The sequence below is a fragment of the Leptonychotes weddellii genome, chromosome 11 (genome assembly GCF_054177405.1).
Source record: "Leptonychotes weddellii isolate Sample4059 chromosome 11, ASM5417740v2, whole genome shotgun sequence".
In the NCBI taxonomy this organism is placed as follows: domain Eukaryota; kingdom Metazoa; phylum Chordata; class Mammalia; order Carnivora; family Phocidae; genus Leptonychotes; species Leptonychotes weddellii.
In genome coordinates, this window is record NC_138379.1 from 39,647,996 (window position 1) to 39,668,469 (window position 20,474).

The 20,474-nt window shown below is 43.4% G+C and overlaps 1 protein-coding gene and 1 pseudogene across 1 annotated transcript in view; one reads left to right on the top strand and one right to left on the bottom strand.

Moving 5' to 3' along the window:
* PARVA (parvin alpha) overlaps positions 1 to 20,474 on the bottom strand; it is a 155,449-nt gene that overhangs the window by 99,351 nt on the left and 35,624 nt on the right. The window lies entirely within an intron of this gene.
* Positions 483 to 628, top strand: LOC115937935 (U2 spliceosomal RNA; annotated as a pseudogene).

Genomic DNA, 20,474 nt, shown 5'->3' on the forward strand with positions numbered 1-20,474 from the left:
ATTAAACTTAAAAGTGAGTCACATCTAAAGTCATTACATTGTGAATAGTGTTCTTTAAAAAAAAAAAAAAAGAGGAAAACGCTCTCCTAGTATTCGAAAACTCTTATCTGATTCAGCAAAGATGTTCATGTCTTAGTGAATGAGTAAGTTCTGACATACTTAATGCTGAAGCGGAAAGAGGTTTCAGTTTAATGAATATGCACAAGGGTGAAAAATAGGTTAGCAAATCACATTATCTGACTTAATAACAATGAATGTATTGGGAAAGAGTGGATTGGGATGAAATTCTACTGAAATGGTTGAATTGTACCCACAAGTCAGCTGTGAACACAAGAGCGCAACAAAAATTAAAAAAAATTCTGTGGCAACCGACTGGCTTATGGAGTTTACAAGGAAGTATTGGACATCTTATTATTATTTGTGAATTTTGTGCTACAGATCCTTCATATCAGAAAAAATTACATTTATATATGCATTTACACATCGCTTCTCGGCCTTTTGGCTAAGATCAAGTGTATATATGCATTTACACACATACTTTTTTTCCTGGAGAGCTGGTTGTTAAATATTTACCAGCACCCAACCGAATGAGGGTGTCTGCAAACGCCTCCCCTGCTTGGGGAGGGGTTTTGTTCTCCCCATTCCCACTGTCACAGGGTTAAAGGGTTAGCACTTTTCCCAAACTCTGAACCTGATTCTGGATTAATACATGTCACACTCTCCCTACCAATCCACATAATTTATTCCTCCCCCAAATTCCTGAAGCTCCCTCTGTTTTTCACTCACATGGTACTTCACAAATGCTACCTCTGCACGAGCTTTTCAATTTATAACATTTTTTATTTATGCCCCCTCTCGTTTTAGGTCTCAGAGGCTTTTTCCATGCCTTTTAAAGGTGCCTGCAGGGCACAGGTGCTCAGAAATGTATTCATTCAGTTAGTCAATAGGTCAACATACGCTCATGGACTCTGACGTGTGCACTAGACACTTGGTCAAGCCAGAGATTTGGAGACACGTGAACAGTTGCCTGTCCTCAAGGATCTCACAGCCTCCTGATGATGAGGGAAATGGTTATATGAGGGTGGTCAGGCTTTGCTAAGGACCAAATATGCACCAGGTGCTATATCTAGGACTTCGCATATAATGTCTAGACATACCAGTATGTGTGGACATGTGGCTGACTAGCCAAAGACGTTAACTGGAGATTGTACCTTGGTCATCAGAGTTCCCGGGACCTAGCTCTGTCCTGTCTTAGTAATGCCAAATGTCCACGAATGAGTGGCCTCATATTAGCATCTAGTTATCCACCCCCTCTGTTTCTTTCCTTCCTCCCGCTCACCTTACTAACCTTCCTTCCTTTCCAATGAGGAACAGTCTACGGAAAAGGAAACTGTGGTGACCCGAACCTGGTATGCACAAGCCGGACTGCTTTCCTAAGGTTTGTAACCTGGCCGTGCCTAATGCACACGGCCTGACACCCCACCCGTGCTTACGTCTCTGCTCACCTTCCGTGCCACTCTGCAAATATCCCAATGCCCTCACAGAGGGCACTTGGTACCCTTGTAAAGGGCCGCTCGCCCACTAAAGGAGGTCACATAGGCGGGTCGTGAGCCCTGTCCTAGGTTTTCCACAGCTGGGGAGACTTCTCCCAGGAGAAGGGAGTACTGAAGAAGGCGGGCAAGAGGTGGGAATGGCAGCCACACTTGGCTACCCTCTCCCGCTCTCGTCACTCTTCGAGCTTCTGGGGCACACACTGAGACTGGACCCAGTCCTGGTCCCTGGAAACCAGCATCAGGTCTCCTCCCATCTCCCCTGGATAACCTGATGGAGGTGTACTTCTCACGCCTGTCATTCACCTTTTCTCAAGAGAATACAGTTCACAACAAGGCAGCTGTATTTGAGGTTTTCACCTAAAATCTTACAAGCTCAATTCACCCACAAATGCTCCACTCTGACTTTATTTGGCCCACTAGGTGATCCACATCAGTTTCCAGAGAATTCTTTCTTATGCCTTCACGCTCCAAAACTTACTTGTTGAAAATGTGTCTGTTAGGGTAGAAACCATTTCTAGAGCAGATTAAACCCTCCCCTGCTCTCTTCAATAGAAAAGCCTGCACAGAACGTAACCTTTGCTTCTAGTACTGCGAGGCCATCTGTCCTGCTGGTAATTGTGGATTTGGGCTAAAACAACCACGGGTTCATGGTGATAGTTTCATTTTTCTATTTTGGGGAGGGATTTGAACAGGGTCAGGAGGATTGGTCAGACTTCAGCAGGCAGGGAGAGGAGGGGAGGGGAGGAGAGGAAAAGAGTGGGCAGCAGATCCCATATCTGATTCTACGACACTAAATTGTGAACCAACTTCATTACCTATTTACTCACTAGTTTAGTTATCTATTTCGGCTTGGTTAGCTAATTTAGCAAGGAGTTATAAACAATATTCCATACAAATGACACATTTCTTTTAGAATAATTGCATTTCCTTTCTCAGTTCTTATTTTCTTCCCACTGTATCAATTAAGGAAAAGCTTGTTTATTAGTCTGATTTGCATTTCATTTCTGATCCTATTTTTATTTGCTTTTCATGCTGTGCTTTTGCTGATTACTTTCTTTTATAAATTTCAAATTCTTTAAAATGAGACTTTAAAGACTTTTTTTAAATGTCTAAATAAATCATACCTATTTATTCCCACGTTATCATGTTTCCCTTTCTCCATCCGGGCCCCAGCCCAGAATATCGGTTTCTCTCCAATTACAGAGCACCCCCAGTCTAAGGTACGACCTCTTACCTGCACTGCTGAAAGAGACCCCGAATTTATCAGCCTGCACCTACGCTGCCCAACTCCACAAGCCACGCAGTGGCCAAGTGATGCTGTGGCAAGGCCACCCAGTGGTCAGAGCTTGGGCTCTGGAGGCCCAGGACAACTGGTTACATACTGGTCCCTTTACAAATGTGCTTGTGACTCCAGGCTAGTTGCTTAACATCTCTGGGCCTTGGTTTCCTCAACTGGAAAATGTGCATATTAAAAGTACCTACATCATATGGATGTTCTCTGCATTAAATAAGATAACATATGTATTTTGCTTGGAGCAATACTAGGCACACATATTGACTTAGAAAAATCTCTTAAAATGGACATCAGATTGCTTAAAGCTGGTTAAAAATCCAAATGCCCAATCCAGCACCATAAGGGCGCTTTGGATCTGGACCTGCCTCAACCCATGTCAATTCCCCCCAACTTATTTACCACGCTCTACTCATACACTGGCCTGTGGTTGTTTCTCAAACCCACAGAGCTCTTTCACACCTCAGGGCCTTTGTACATGCTCTTCCCTCTACCTGGCTTCTTCATTCATATGAATGTAATGTAATCCATCCTTCAGCTCTCGCCTTAAATGTCACTTCCTAATCTGAGGCCCCACCCAGCCAGCCGGGTTAACTTCATCCATATCCTTCTCTTTCCTTTGTAGTACTTAGCACAATTTCTTACGACATCTTTATTTGGTGGTATACTTATTTAATACCAATCTCCCCTACTGGACTGTGGACACCATGAAGCCAGAGGCCATGTTTATTTTGTTCAACCCTGATTCTCCCACCTGTGGCACGTGGGAAGGAGGGCATAACTCAGCAGTTACCTGTTGAGTGAGTGGGAACAAGGGGCTGAATTCAATCGGGAAGATGAGTATGGTCCTTTATGGAAACTCTTTTGCCTGTTTCTCCAAATAGGTTATACTAGTTTACAAAAGCTCTAAATCCTGCCCATGGCCAGAGATTTTGTTAGTTTTCCTGGTAATAGCGTAAGAATCGCTAATATATCAAGACACTTGTTCAGTAAGTATCTCTGAATGTCTACCACATACTTAGCACTATATACTGGCCTGTGCTGAACAAAAGAAATGAGAGACCTGAAATCTACCTTCACTCCTATCCCTACAGGGACCTTAGACACAGGAGAGGTACATAATAACACAAAAGATAATTAGATGATACAAGGCTGTGAATAGTTATTTGCCAAAAAGAATGACATGCTCAAGGAATACATTAAGATGAGAGCAGAAAGAAATCACTTGGAAAATCACAAAGACAGGAACTTTGGGTGGGTCCTCAGGGTGAATGAGAGGTGAGGGGGAAAAGGGCATTCTCTGCAAGAGAAACTCATACTTGGGATGACGGAATGTGGTCACTGTACTGGAGCTGGGGCGTATGTGAGAGGACTGACCTGGTGGTCAAGCTGGGGAGTACAACAGGGGGACACTGAGGGGTAGGAGAGAGCCTTGAAGAATCCTGTGAAGAGGGGCTATGAAAGCCTCATTCTTTTCAATAGCCAATATTATGTTCATCTTGCCATACAGCATTTTGCCCTGTGTTTCACAGGAGAGGTTTACATTCGACGGTGCTTACTGAACTAATTATGTTGAATAAAAAAATAAAAAAGTTCTGTCCCCTCCATACATTTCTAAAAGAAGCCCCTAATGGGTTCTCCAGAGAACATCTATAAATTTTCAAATATCAGTTACATAAAAGGTTTCAGAATACAAGATTGTTTATTATATAAGTCATATTAGGGAGTAAATAAGATCTTGATCTAAAACACCTGAGGACAACACTGAGCGAGAGAGAATGCTAGGACTACCCGGAACAAGAATATAGTTTAATAAACCATAAATAATTTCCTATAGACAAAGGGGAAATGTTTAAAAAATAAACAAGCGTAAGCTATTTTACAAAGACAGAACCAGCACTAGATGGGGGAAATTATTAGGACAGTTCAATGCTTTCATGTAAAAAAAAAATCAATTTTTAAATCTAAGAATTCTATTGGTGGATGCTGAGAAGGCCATCATTAACATTCAATGTTAATTATTTAAAAGAAGTCTTCAAAATAGGAAGAGGAGATGGATACCTTAAGATAAAAAAGATCACAGATTTAAATCTGAGTTTCAATATTATTCTTTTGTAAAAAAAAAAGATTTATTTATTTGAGAGAGAGAGAGAGCACAAGCAGACGGGGCAGAGGGAGAGGGAGAAAGAGAATCCTCCAGCAGACTCTGCACCAAGCGCTGAGCCCAGCGGGGGGCTCCCTCGCACGCCCCTGAGGTCACGACCTGCACCAAAACCCAAGAGTCGGACACTTAACCGACTGTGCCACCCAGGCGCCCCTCACTATTATTCTTCATGTGGAAATGGTAGATTAGTGCTGTGCCTTAACACTTTCTGCAATGATGGAGTATTTATTTGTGCCGTCCCATGCAGTCATAACAAGTCATGTGTGTCTACTGCGCACTCAGATGTGGCTAATGTGACAGAGGAACTGAATTTTTTACTTTATTTAACTTTTAATTTATTTAAATTTAAATGGCCATGAGCAGCCATGGCTGCAAACACAGGCAGAAGCCTAAGATGCCCTTCTCAGCACTCCCACTGGAGCGAGTATTAGACAATATTGCAAGACAAGATGGAAAAGAACTGCAGAATAAATATAGGAAGGCAGAATTAGAACTATCACATTTTTGCAGGTGATACGAGAGAGCAAATAGAAAATGCAAGATCAACCAAATGCATACCATTGATGTAAAGCTAGAAAAGGCAACGAAAAATGGTGCTATGCCCAATACTGAAACAAAGGAAATACTTGAGAATTTATGTATCTAGGTGCAGAAGATATCTAGTGAAGTAAAAATGATAAAAATCATAGTAGGAAAAATAAAAGAATACCTAAACAAAGTTATATCCACTGCTCCTCACTTAGAAAATTTAGAGTAATATCAGTAACATTAGTCCATAAAAAAATAGAGTAACATAAGAACAACTGAAGTCCTGCCAGAATGTTCTAGAATGTAATAAATCACTAGCAAAATTAATAAGGAAAAATAAATACATAATAATACCAAAGAAGATTGTTGGAGGGTATAATAATTAAATTTAAGGATATATTATAAAGTGATCTTCATCAAGACTGAATTTTGCTGGATCAAAGCCAGAACAAAGACTAATCAAACAGTGATTCCAGAGATGGATTTAAGCACCGATAAGTCCTTGGGATACAGCAAACAAAACAAAGAATCACAATGATGAATGAAAGAATCACTCTTTAATAAATGTTAATGGAACAATCTGGTATCACTATGAAGAAAAGTAGATCGTATTCGTAACTCACCAAACACGATAATACTTTCCAAATTGGTCAATGAACTAATTAAACACAGAGAGCACTGAAAAAAAATTATGCATTTATGTTGGCTGTAGCAGAGAGAGAAATCCATGCCTACTGAAAAACAAAATAGTATCCTAAGACTAGAGAAAGGTGAATTCAAATATTTTAAAGTCTAGGGGCGCCTGGGTGGCTCAGTCGTTAAGCGTCTGCCTTAGGCTCAGGTCATGATCCCAGGGTCCTGGGATCAAGCCTGCATCGGGCTCCCAGCTCAGCGGGAAGCCTGCTTCTCCCTCTCCCACTCCCCCTGTCTGTGTTCCCTCTCTCACTGTGTCTCTCTTTGTCAAATAAATAAAATCTTAAAAATATATATATATTTTAAAGTCTACTTAAAGTCTCCTTAATAAAAAGTAACAAACACAAAGGGGGCAAAAGGAAGTTCGAAGTTATGACACAGACAATGGGTAAATATTTAAGATCCAAAAGTAGGAATGAAATCTTACATTGTGATATAAACATACACTGCCATCAGCAATGAGAACACACTTGACCGAGAGCGAAGGGACAGAGGAAAAAGAGAGAAGGAATGTTAGTAAGTCACAGCCCTATGCCAGACACTTTATATATCTGCACATGCACACTGGGAACCATACCGGATAAACCAGCACCTGGGAAGGGGTTCAGTCTCACTACTAAAGAAATAGGAATCAAAACAACCGAATACCTACTTGAAAACAACATAAGAGACCACGATTAGGCAACACTGGCAGAGCTGACGGGAACACGCGTACTTAGCCACTGCTAGGACCCCTGCAAATGACCCCAGGGTTTCCGCAGGCTTTCTGACAGCGTGGAACAAGAACCATAAACCTTTGGATCCTTAATTCCTCTTGGGGACTACATCCCAAGGAAATACACAAGAGGAAAAGAGAGACAAAAAAAAGAAAGAAAAGTAAGAAATGTGAACAAAGTTTCTAACAGCAGATTAAGAAGAACCAATATCAAATCGGTTTAAATGTCCAACCATAGGGGAGCAGGTTAAGTAAATTTGGTGTAGCGATTCATTGCGATTCTATGAAGTTATTAAACACTGTAAGTGAGTAGTAGATCTATGGATGGAGAGGTAAATATGGAACAATTTTTTTTTAAAGATTTTATTTATTTATTTGACAGAGAGAGAGACAGCGAGAGAGGGAACACAAGCAGGGGGAGTGGGAGAGGGAGAAGCAGGCTTCCCGCGGAGCAGGGAGCCCGATGTGGGACTCGATCCCAGGACCCAGGGATCGTGACCTGAGCGGAAGGCAGACGCTTAACAACTGAGCCACCCAGGTGCCCCAATATGGGACAATTTTAAGTTTAAAAAAAGAAACAAGCCTAAGACTCCTAAATGGGAAAGCACTACAAAACATCTCCAATTAGACACAGAAGATGACAATTTGACAGCTGTGGGTCAAAGCCCTTCCCTGGCTGGAATACCCTCCAAGGCAGGGAGAAGTCAGGTTAAAGCTACAGCATCTGGGGACACCTGGGTGGCTCAATCGGTTAAGATTCTGCCTTCAAATCAGATCATGATCTCAGGGTCCTGGGATCGAGCCTCACGTGGGGCTCCCTGCTCAGCGGGGAGCCTGCTTCTCCCTCTCCCTCTGCCTGCCACTCCCCCAGCTTGTGCTCTCTCTGTGACAAATAAATAAATAAAATCTTAAAAAAAAAAAAAAAAAAGCTGCAGCATCTGGCTTGCATGGTCACCTGGTACGGCTTTGCATTCTATCAATAGATCATGAACCGCTCAATCAAGAATGCTCCAGGCCTGACTTGTTCCAATATTTCTAGAGGGTAGATAGTTTAGCTCCAAAAGAAAAAGATCAGAAAAAGATAAGATCAGTCCCAATATTTGTAGAATGCATCCTTTTGGCTTTTCCAATTATCTTGTGGATTAAGGAAAGGAGTGTCCAAATTCTATTTGTGCAATTCCAGTTCAAGAATTTAAACCATTGTTTTCCATTGAAATACATAAATGAGTAAAAACACTGCAATTAGGGCATTGAGAGTCTGATGTATCACTGCCCTTGTAATCATCCCCAGCCTGCCCACAAAGGACAGCCTTGGCAGTTAGGTGTCAGCAGGTGGGCAGCTGAGATATGCTCTGGTAGGTATCCTAAGACCATGTGAAGTCCATTTCAGCAAAGCTGTTCTGTAATTACCGCAAAGGTAGGAGATCTTAAAAGGCAAATTAAAGAAAAACATGTCTGTTGTTAGATCTGGTATTTAGACTCTCAGAGAAAGAACCTGATATATGTAGTTGGGAGTCACCACCTCATACATTCTCTCTAGGAAAGTTCATTCATTCTCATGGCTTAATACTCCAACCCTCACCCTGAAGCCAGTCCCATGTCTTTGCCTAGATTTTACTAATTGGATATAATGTAAACACTTGTATTTAGGGCTGAGACGTCCGTAATCCTTGTTACCATGCTTGGATGTCCTCATCGGGGCCACTCTCTGTAGTTGGGTCTGATCCTCAGACCTCTTGCCTGTCCCAAGTCAAGGAACTCATAATGGCAAACACCTGCGTCCATCAAGCTACGACACTGAGTAAATTCAGAATAGTACCACTTCTCAGAGCTGCTACAGATTGAAAAATACTAAACGTCCCAAACAGGTTGATGTGAATTGTCAGACAGTTGACAGTTGCTTGGGTGACCATTGAAGGAAATAGGAATTTATGACCTCTGACTGCTAACTCCTTCCAACCTTGCTGGCAGGCAGTGGGTGGTGTGAAGAACACAAGCTCTGGACCTGAACGCTGGTTATGTTGCTTACCTAGCTGTGTGACCGTGAACAAAATGTTTCACTGGGCCTCAGTGGTTTCCATCTATCAACTGGGAATAATAGATTGAGTGATTTAAGACCTATAAAGTGCTTAGAACAGTGCCTGATACACAGTATGCCCTCAACAAATGTCAGCTATTATCATCACCCTCATCATTGCTAAAAACAAGCCTTTGGGCTCCGAGTCTGAGCCCACAGAACAATCATTGCTGCAAGTAGAAAGGATGGGCAAGTAGAAGCAAAGATGGAAAAAAAGATCTGGAGTAGACAGTCACTGGAGTGGAGGCATACCAGCCCACAGATCCAGAAACTTCTACCTCCAGAGCCTCTCCTGCTGCCTTGGATTCTGAGCACTTTCCATGTTCCTTCCTCCTAAGGTCCAGTCGCCGTGTGGTGGCTGCTCAGCCTGTAGTCTCTGGCTTTTGTTTTTTCAGAGTTCTTATCAATGTGCATCCTTAAAATAAACCCCCATTACTTGAGATCATTTGAATAGTACTCTCTGCCTGTCTGAAACAAGATCAACTTGCTATGGCCTTTGTTTTCTAGGTGAAAAGTACAGCACCAAGAACATAATCAATAATATTGTGATACCGTTGTGTGGTGACAGATGGTGACCACGCTTACTCTGGTGAGCATGGAGTGATGTGGGGAATGGTTGATTCACTACGGGGTACACCTGAAACTAACATAACATCGTATGTCAGCTATACATCAATTATTAAAAAAAAAAAAAAAGAGAGAGGATATTTAAAAAGAAGAAAAGAAAAAGATGCGAAGAAGCACCGAAGCAGAGGAAATTCACTGCAAAGCCAGCCGGCCCCTGGGCTTCTGCCTCCCAGCACAGCGTCTTTCTAGCCGAACTTCCTCCTGGCTTGGGGAACTGTCTTCCTGGACTGCTGCTTTAAGTGCGCTGGCCTCTCTACATGAGACTTGCCCCGCCTCTCAGGGCTTGGTAGCGACAATCATGGCCAGGGTTCTTCCTGCCACGGTATATTTCTCTCCATTTAAAAACTAAATAACAGAAACCGATGGGCGTTGCATGGGCTTCAGATGTTTCTTTGCATGCCCTGGCTGTGCCGGATTCACTGTGACTGGAACCCTTACAGGGAAGGCTGAAAGGGACTAAGAATTTAGCTCTGCAGTCATTTCCTTGGGTCTCTGAAAAGCCCTCCCTCTCTCTTAATTAGCAGCCTTGGCTTCCTCCTGGTCCTGCTTTTTCTCCTATACAGTTGCAAAATCCAGTTTAACCCAGTCTGTAGACCCTCCCTTTTCCCCAGCCAGGAGAATTTGTCAACTTCCCTGCTCAAATTTCACCCAGTAATTCCTTCCCCAATGCGCACCCTTCCCCCCTGTTCTGTAATTACCGCAAAGGTAGGAGATCTTAAAAGCCCCCTCCCCGTCTTAGATCCTCAAAGACCTGTTATTTCCCTCATCTTCTCCTAATTTTTTATTCTTATTTGGACTTTTTGGCTCCCAGCCCTTGAGGACCCTTTCTTTTTTCTGCCTCAAAGAGTGTCTGGTAATACAGTATTCAGTATTCTCTTGATTTTGGGCTGAGATCCAATCCCAAATTGCCTTCCCTCAGTTATACTTTATCTTTTTTTATTAAGTCTCTCTGTACTGTTCAACACCATGCAGAGTGGTGTCTTTGGTCTTCGTGTCTTACCTTCCACAAAAATTGAGTAGAATTTGCTTCTTCCAGCTTTCTTCAACTATAGATCACTCCAAAAGAACCCCTTGGTTGGATAGGACACCAAAAGCACAGGAAACAGAAGCAAAAGTAGACAAATTGGACAATGTCAGAATTGAAAACTTCCGTGCATCAAAGGACACAACCAAGAAGAGTGAAAAGACAACCCATGGAATGGGAGAAAATATTTGCAAACTGTATATCTGATAAGGGGTTAGTATCCAGAATATATAAAGAACTACCATAATTCAACAACAATAACAAAAAAACCACCCCACCTGACTAAAAAAAGGGTAAAGGATTTGAATAGATATTTCTCCAGAGAAGATACCCAAATGGCCAATAAGCACATGAAAAAATACTGAAGTTACTAGTTATCAGGGAAATGAAAATCAAAGCCATGATAAGATACCACCTCACACCCGCTGGAATGGCTACTCTCCAAAAACCAGAAAACCAGTGTTGATGAGGACATGGAGAAACTGGAACTCTTGCACACTGCTGGTGGCAAAGTAAAATGTTACAGCCACTGTGGGAAAGAGTATGGCAGTTCCTCAAAAAATTAAAAATAGAATGATCATATGATCCAACAATTCCAATTCTGGGTTTATACCTCAAAGAACTGAAAGCAGGGACTCAAACAGATACACCTATGTTCACAACAGCATTACAACAGCCAAAATGTGGGAGCAACCCATATGTTGACTGGCAGATAAATGGATAAACAAAAACGTGGTCTGTGCATATAATGGAATATTATTCAGCCTTAAAAAAGAAGTAAGCATGGATACACCTCGAGGACATTATGCTGGGTGAAATAAGCCGGTCACAAAAAGACAAATACAAGGTACGGAGAGTCATCAAAATCACAGGGACAGAAAGTAGGATGGCGGTTTCCAGGGTCTGGGGGTGGCAGGGTTAATGGGAACTCGCTGTTTAATGAGTACAGAGTTTCAGTTTTGCAAGATGAAAGGAGCTGTGGAGACGAGTTGCACAACAACGTGAACGTGCTTGACGCTACCGAACTGTACAATTAAACATGGTTAAGATGGTAAATTTTATGCTATGTGTATTTTACCACAGTTAAAACAACAACAACTAAAGAACCTCCCTGGTCACAGCCTGGTTACTTCACTAATTCACTTACTAATTTGGGCAAGTTATTCATTCTCTCCGTGGTTCGATGTCCTTACCTGTAAATGGGATTTGTTCGTACCTACCTCACAGGCCATTGTGAGGATTAAGTAAATTACTGCACCCAAAGTGTTTATAAGAGTGCCCGGCACAAAGCATTCTTCAATAAATGTCAGTTATCACAGCAGTAATAATTATTATGATTACAGCATGCGAGGCGCTCCTGGAAGCATTTTCCTGTTAGCACATTTAGTCTTCAACCCCCAAGAAAGCTGAAATGTCACAGGTGAGGAAACAGAGGCTCAGAGAGGTGAAGGGACCTGCCTGGGTCCCAAAGGCAGTGGGTGGCAGGATAAAGATTCGGTTAGGCCCCAACGAAGTACAATTGCCTTACGGAGAAGAAGCAATCATCGTGCCGGCTCCAGCTCAAGTCAGAACCAGAGGTTATGTCCCAACCAGGAACTAGGGCTGGGGGAGGCTGTGGTAGGGATGGCTGAGAAGCTCGGCTCTAACCCACCAGCTGAAGAATCCCAACTGTCTTTCATCGTCCTCCCACACCCATCCTGCCCCCAGGGATGAGACCAGCTGGACCTAACAAAGAGAAAACAAGACCAAAGTGGGAAGCTGGTCCCAGAGGTCACCACAGCCCCCAAACACGTGGAAGCACAAGATCCAGAGGGGAGACCTCTGAGGCCTGTTGTGGTCAGCGTTTGCCAGGGCAGCCTCGCCAAGCCCACACTGAGGGAACAAACCCAAGCCACCCAGCCAGAGACTGGGAGCATCTGTCATGAACAAAAGCCCAGGTAGGTGGCCCGCGCTCCACTCTGGCCTCTCATTGGGCCCATGCCGACTTCCTTGGAGAATTTCTGACAGTGGGGCAGGAATTCAGTTCCTGATTTTCCTCAGGGCCCACAGGAGTGTGCCAGCAGGAACTTTACAATGACTTGCACTTTGTTTTTGTTTTGTTCTGTTTTCTTTCAAGTAAATGTTTTCTCCTCTCCACCTCGACTCTGAGTCTTGTGCAACACCCACCCTGAGTGGCCTATGGTCACTTCCCATCAGAACCTGGTAACGCTGGGGTGTTGAAGCCAGAGGAGAGGGTGCCACCCCGCCAGAGATGCCCCCAAGTCAGAAGGGTATCTGCTGGCTCCGGCCTTCTGAGGAGACTCAGCTCAAGCTATAAGCAGGAAGGAAGCCTAGGCGCCGGGGGGCCCTTAAGGCAAAAAAGATCCCAAAACAGGATTTTGACATTTGGGAAAGTTTTTTTTCCCCTTCCAGCATTGGGAGGGGCCCTTCTCTGTGGAAAAAAAGCTTATTAAATAAATCCTCTCTCTCAGAGTGAAAAATCCTCCTCACCTACCAATTATTATTATTTTTTTTTAAAGATCTTTATTTATTTATTTAACAGAGATAGAGCACAAGTAGGCAGAGCGGCAGACAGAGGGAGAGGGAGAAGCAGGCTCCCCGCCGAGCAGGGAGTCCGATGCGGGGCTCGATCCCAGGACTCCAGGATCATGACCTGAGCCGAAGGCAGACGCTTAACCGACTGAGCCACCCAGGTGCCCCCCAATTATTTTTATATTAGGCAAGTAATACATACTCACTGTAGAAAATAAATTAGGAAACACAGACGGAAAAATTAAAATCACTCCAAACCCTACCTTCCAGACTTACTCACTGTCAACATTTTAGGTATGCATTCCTCAATGCATATTTTGCTCAATGCAAATATATATATAATATAATCATTCCGTGTCAATAATATACAACTGCGTTGTATTTTTAATGACATTATAAAGCATATTACTACCGGCTATACCATAGGATTGGTGTCCAATCATATATGATGTCCACTGATTTCTTAAGAATAAACTCATAAAAGTGGAATTGCTGAATCAAAAGGTTTTTATAATATGCATAAATCTCCCTAATCGGTCTGTTTCATTGATATGCAAGTTTCCTTAAAGTGACAGACGTTTGCACTGTGCTTATAATCTGAACCAGCCCCTGGTTTTCTCAAATACAGTTCTCCATTATAAGTAGTTCCAAAATAGAACTCCTTAAACTCCTTGTCTATGAGCTCAGAAATGACTCAGTGGCATTTAAAAAAAAATACACAATTCTATCTGACTTTAGTAATCAGCTAAACAGAGATCCACATGACAGATGTACCAGGATATTTGCCACACAAAATGTATTTGTGCAAAATCAGACTTAACTACCCACCGTCTGATCGGCCCTCCTCCTCTGCCCCTCCTTTCTCCTTCCCTTCTCCTTCTTCCTTCCTTCAGTCCCTCCCTCCCTTTCTTTTCCCATCCATCCAATCATCTATCCGTCCGTCCATCCATCCATCCATCCGTCCATCCGTCCATCCATCGTTCTTCTCCCTTTCAAGATCACTTCCCTTCTTTCATTTCCATTCCCTCCCTTCTCTCTCTCCCTTTCTGTCCTTCCTTCCTCCTTATCTTCTGTTCCTTCCTGAGGCAGTAGGGAACCTCCTGGAAGCAGACAGCACTGGAGCCGGGGTGAAGGTCCCAGCTGCACCGAGAGCTGTGTAAACTGTCTGTGAAATCCTCAGTTTTTGTTATTCATTATTTAAGTTCTGTGGAAACGAGCGAGCTTTGAAGTCTACTGACTCATCCTCCTCTTTAACTTCTTATTTCCTGTAAATGATCCATTAGTTTTTGGCAAGGTTCATGTCACACAGCATTCCCATCAGAAGGGGCTGCTCCAAAACCCCGGACAATTTTAAGACTGCCTTGGAACTGGAAGCAAGATGGGGCTGTGTAGACCCTGCTTTCTTAAAAGTTGCTTCCACCAGCCCTAATGCTGCCTTGAATCAATAATGTGAAGCACATGCTCCATCTGCCTGCCGAAGGGTGGCAGAGCCATTTATGTTCATAAGGGCCGAATTTATTCTACAGATGAAAATCTTTCTAAAGCTAGTCACACAGGCTAGTGGATCAGTTTCGCCAAGGGGAAAAATCCCCCCCTCAGTCATTCCACTTTAGACCTCCGTGCCAAAGCAGCCCGTTCGGCGTGGCATTAAGATGTTGAAAGGGGAAACAAATGGACATTATAAACAGTTCTCCTAAGTTCCCGAACTTTCTGCCCCTAATAAGGCATGCATAGAATAGCGCCAACAGCAGAGGCCAAGAGCCTCTCCGCAAAGATCCAGGAAGCTCTGCAGGACTCTCGTGGATTTCAGAGACCTAATAAATCAGACGCTTCTTCTTTAAGAAAAAAAATTAATGGGGGGGGCCAAGAAGTACTATTATCAGCAAAATGCTAGATTTCTCACTCTTTTTTGCCCCCTAGCTGAACGGGAGCAGAAAGATATCCCTTCGACATGAGAGCAAATAAAAGTTTGAATTATTGACTGCTCATGCTAATGCTGAATTTTACTAGCACCATATTTCACAATGAAATTATTCTAACATCTATGCCTCAAATTAAGATCTGTGATAATATACACTGCACTCCAGAAAACGTCTTCGGTTCAGATGATGTAAAGGCTGATCCCCCTTGGGAGTCAACACTGGCTGTTGCTTCCCATCGGCTAAAACTCTCCTCATCCCTCCAAATAAATTTCAGTATTGATGACATCAGGGAGCGCTGCCAGGTTAGCAGAGCACATCTGGGGTGGGGGTGGGGTGGGGGTGGGGAGGGCAAGACCACTTAATCGCCAAAGGGGTTGGTATGTCTTAAAGGCTGCGTTGTCAAAATAAGGCTTTCTCCTATGATTCACCGAAGCCGAGGCCTAGGAGAAAGCTGAGCCTATAGCACACAAAACTTGACTCTGCCCACTCCACTGTGTTGGAAACCTGGTTTCCAGTTTCTCATTCCGTCTCTGCTCCAGGTGCCCCAGGGGCCTGTTGGGAGTATTCAGAGATTTCCAGGGCTCCCATGCCCACCCATATCAGAGCAGCCAACAGCTCACTTGTCAGAAGTAAATCCCCCCCCAAGTGGTGAGGTCCTCGGCACTGCCCTCCGGCCCTCCACACTTCACCCCATCAGTGGGGAGGCAGGCAAAAAGCAGGGAGCGAGGCCAGCCTGCCAGTGTCCAGGCAGGCTCCTGGGCCCAGTCTCAGGCTCTGAAAAGAACACGGCCCTTGAATCTGAGTATTTGTTCCTCTGATGTAAGCGGAAGGTATCGTCTCCTCCCAAAGCCTTCACGTAGCAGAGCTGGAGGCCCAGTGGAGAGAGGCTCCTCAACGTCGCTCGGGGAGGCTAACCCCCCCCCCCCGCCCCCAGCACCTCTCCGCCCCGCACATGGGGCCACTGGCCAAACAACATTAGAAATCCAATTCCATTTTTAAAATTCCTTCTCACAATTCCTTTCACTTCCTATGACAACAAGATCAAATGTTTGGCAGGACGCGTTTGAATCTATTTTCACTTTCCAAGCACAAACTAGGCGACCAAAAAAAAAAAAAAAGAAAAAAGAAAAGGAAATTCTCTGCAGCCACAAGACAAGTCCGGCTTTCTCCCCAGCTGCCAAATCGGAGCATTATGCACATGGGAAGGTCACCATGCAACCAAACCGGCTCCAAATGCTGCCATGTGCTCTCGTTTCATCTTGCGATTCCTTCAGCTCCCACATTTTAATCGCAGTTTTAGAACCTTAAATTCCTTCAGAGGGACTAAAACACAACAGAATTTAGAATGGTATTGAAGGTTACCTCGAAGCAAAAGAGCAGGAGTTTCGGGCCTCTTAAGATAAAAATTTAACACGTAAACCACTCAAACCCCTTGGAGTGCTCATAATACACAGCAAACTGACTCTGTTGAATCTCTGACCAGGGAAGTAGGCTGCTGTAAAATGTAAATAATTCTTCACTTGCATCTCTAGCTTTTCTGTTTTAATTTTAAAACTGGAGTATAATTATCTCTTATTTACTAGAGTCGCAAACACTGCCAAAGGGAAAATAAACCACTACTTTTGGGATGAAGTTGCTGACAAAGGTTTGACAAAGAAAAATAATTAATAGCTCCGTGCTGGCACGGGCGAGTCTTGCGCGCAGGGAAGTGAACTTGGCTGAGGGTGTGCCAGGCAGGGCTGCCAAGTGGCCCGCAGACCCCATGGGGCCCGGCCAAGGGCACGGTGCACACCCGGTCCTGGGAACCACAGTGCCTATACTGGGACTGAGGCTATCATGTGGGACAAAAGTCCAAATGGTTTTTGCACATCCTCATTTAGTCACGGCTCTGAGCAGAAATTGCTTTGCTCTCCGGTTACAAATTCTCTTTTGTTTAAGAAAGCTGTCCGTGGACGATTAATGTCTTTCAGCTGGGGGCTCAAGTGTTCTCCAAGTTTGGCTCTGGACTTTACCATTTAGGATTCTCATCCTTAGAAATGATGGAAGAACCTTCGGGACAGGGAGCCACCTGATGGGCACCTCGTGGGAGCATAATCATAATTGAGGGGCCCAAACAGAGGAGAGCTGAGGGAGGATCACGTGCAGCTGGGTCAAAACCCTGAGGAGGAGGTGGAGTCTGTCTCTTAAAACATGGGAGTTTACATGGGTTGGAAGAACAAATATTGTTAAAATGTCTGTACTACCCAAAGCAATCTACACACTTAATGCAATCCGCATTAAAATAGCAACAGCATTTTCACAGAACTAGAACAAACCATCCTAAAATGTGTATGGAGCCACAGAAGACCCTGAATAGTCAAAGCAATCTTGAAAGAGAAAAAAGAAACTGGAGGTTATCACAATTTCAGACTTCAAGTTATACTACAAAGCTATAGTAATCAAAACAGTATGGTACTGGCACAAAAACAGGCACATAGATCAATGGAACAGAATAGAAAATCCAGAAACAAACCCACAAATATATGGCCAACTGATCTTCAACAAAGCAGGAAATTTGTATTTCCATTGTTTAAATGGAAAAAAGACGACAGTCTGTTCAACAAATGGTGTTGGGAAAACTGGACAGTGACATGCAAAAGAATGAAACAGGACACTTTCTTACACAAACATAAACTCAAAAATGGATGAAAGACCTAAATAGGAGACCTGAACATAAAAATCCTAGAACAGAGCACAGGCGGTAATGTCTCTGACATGGGCTGTAGCAACACTTTTCTAGATGTGTCTCCTGAGGCAAGAGAAACAAAAGCAAAAATAATCAGGACTACATCAAAATAAAAAGCTTCTGAACAGCAAAAGAAACAATCCACAAAACTAAAAGGCAGGCTACTGAATGGGAGAAGATATTTGCAAATGACATATCTGCTAAAGGGTTAGTATCCAAAATATATAAAGAACAGATATAACTCAAGACCCCAAAAACAAATAATGCAATTAAAAAATGGGCAGAAGCCATGAACATACATTTCTCCAAAGAAGACAGGCAGATGGCCAACAGACACATGAAAAGATGCTCAACATCACTCATCATCAGGGAAATGCAAATCCAAACCACAATGAGATATCACCTCACACCTGTCAGAGTAGCTAAAATCAAAAACACAGGAAACAAGAAGTGTTGGCAAGGATGCGGAGAAATAAGAACCTTCATGCGCTGTTGGTGGGAAGGCAAACTGGTGCAGCCACTCTGGAAAACAGTATGGAGGCTCCTCAAAAAATTAAAAATAGAACTGTCCTATGATGCAGCAATCACAACACTAGGTATTTACCCAAAGAATATGAAAATGCTAATTCAAAGGGAAACATGCACCCCAGTGTTTATTTTTTTGTACCCTAATGTTTATGGCAGTATCGTTTACAATAGCCAGGATATGGAAGCAGGGCAAGTATCCATTGACTGACGAATAGATAAAGGAGTGGTGTGTACACACACACACACACACACACACACACACACACACACACAGAGGAATATTATTCAGCCATAAAAAAGAATGAAATCTTGCCATTTGCAATGACATGGTTGGATCTAGATAGTATTATGCTAAGCGAAATAAGTCAGAGAAAGACAAATACCATATGATTTCATTCATGTGGAATTTAAGAAACAAAACAAATGAGCAAAAGAGGGGAAAGAGAGAGAGACAAACCAAGAAACAGACTCAACTATAGAGAACAAATGGATGGTGACCAGAGGGGAGGTGGGGGGGGGGAATGGGCAAAACAGGTGATGGGGATTAAGGAGGGCACTTGTCCTTGATGAGCACCAGGTGATGAAAATAAAAACTTAAAGTGTGAGTTTAGAGGATCCATCATAACTTTGCTTTTTAAAGTAAACTTTTTTGTTAAAGTATAAATGTCCTTTGAGTATAGACAGTGTTACATTCTAACAGTATTCCCCTGTATTCTCATTCATCTATCCTGAAGGCTAGGAAGTTCATGGCCCCAGAACAGTAAGACATCATTCTTTTTATCATTAATGATGGATTTACTTGTAATGTCTATACATTTCTGTCTTGTGTGATTATCCCTTCCCTTCCTCTCGTCATGTTTTAAGATTAACAAACATTATAGATCCTTTTGGGGTGTGTTTAGGGGATTGAGAAGGGGTCCGGTCTTGAAGCCTTAACAAATCAATGTGCCGAGCCTCAGTTTTTGTCTATGAAGTGGAGCTAATATCTCTGTGGCAGAATGGGCAGGGATGATGCTGGTCTAATTCCCTTGGATGCCCCAAGGCCAATGCCTGGCATGGGCAGAGGTCTCCATCCCAATGTTGGCATGGAGTAGGCACTCAGTACACGAGACCTATTGTTACTACTACTACTGTTAATAGTATCAGCCACAAGAACAACATAATAGATGTTATTGACCCCAGAGAGCAATTTCTAATTCAAGCTTCATTATCTCAAATTAACTCGGCTATTTTTCTTTCCCCCTCCTCACAGAATTCAAAAAAAGCCTGGAAATTTTAGCTCCAACGTCTCAGTGATAATCTTGGCTTTTAGGAATAGCCATTAAGAGTTTCTGATCCAAGGAGAAAAATTAACACTGAAGTGGAAGCAGAAATTGGGAAATGTGAATGAAGTGCAGGTCTGCTCTTGGCTATAACAAGATCATTTGCTTCTGCAAACATTATTTCTTAGCTATCAGTATCTTTTGTCCCAATTTCTGCAGGCAGAGACCTCTGGGAGAAAGAGCTCGACCGGGGCCCACACATGTTTTCAGAACAGGCTGGTACATCCTGTCCTTGGTACAGAGCCTGGCACATCAGTAGCAAAACAGACCTCTCTTTTGACACACTTTCTTTGTGGATCCTGTCGGACCCAAGGCTTGCTGCAGAAGCCACTCCTGAGCCTTCCTCTCGGGCAGGGCTTATGAACTACTTCCCAGAGCCCCCTGCTGGCCCTTTCCATGTTCACACTGCGTTCTCACACCCCTTTGGGGCCAGGAGAAAGCGCCTTTCCACCCAAGGGCTCACCGCTGGTATCCGTCATCCACTGGGGTAGCTCACATTTTGAGGACAAAAGCAACATGATCTGCATCAAGGCAGTTACAGATACAGCACCTCTCTACAATGCCTGTCATTGGTTAAGCATCTCTTGAGCATCTACTGTGTGCCAGGCCCCACCATGGGCATGAGGAAAAAGGATTATGGTTCAGTTGCTGCTCTCAAGAAGCTTCCAGTCTGGAGGAAGAGGCAGAGATGTGACCCAAGAAGGACACTCTAAAAAGAGATGTGCCAACTTCTGTGGAGACCCCGGCGACGGTGCTATTTGTCTTAGGGAAAG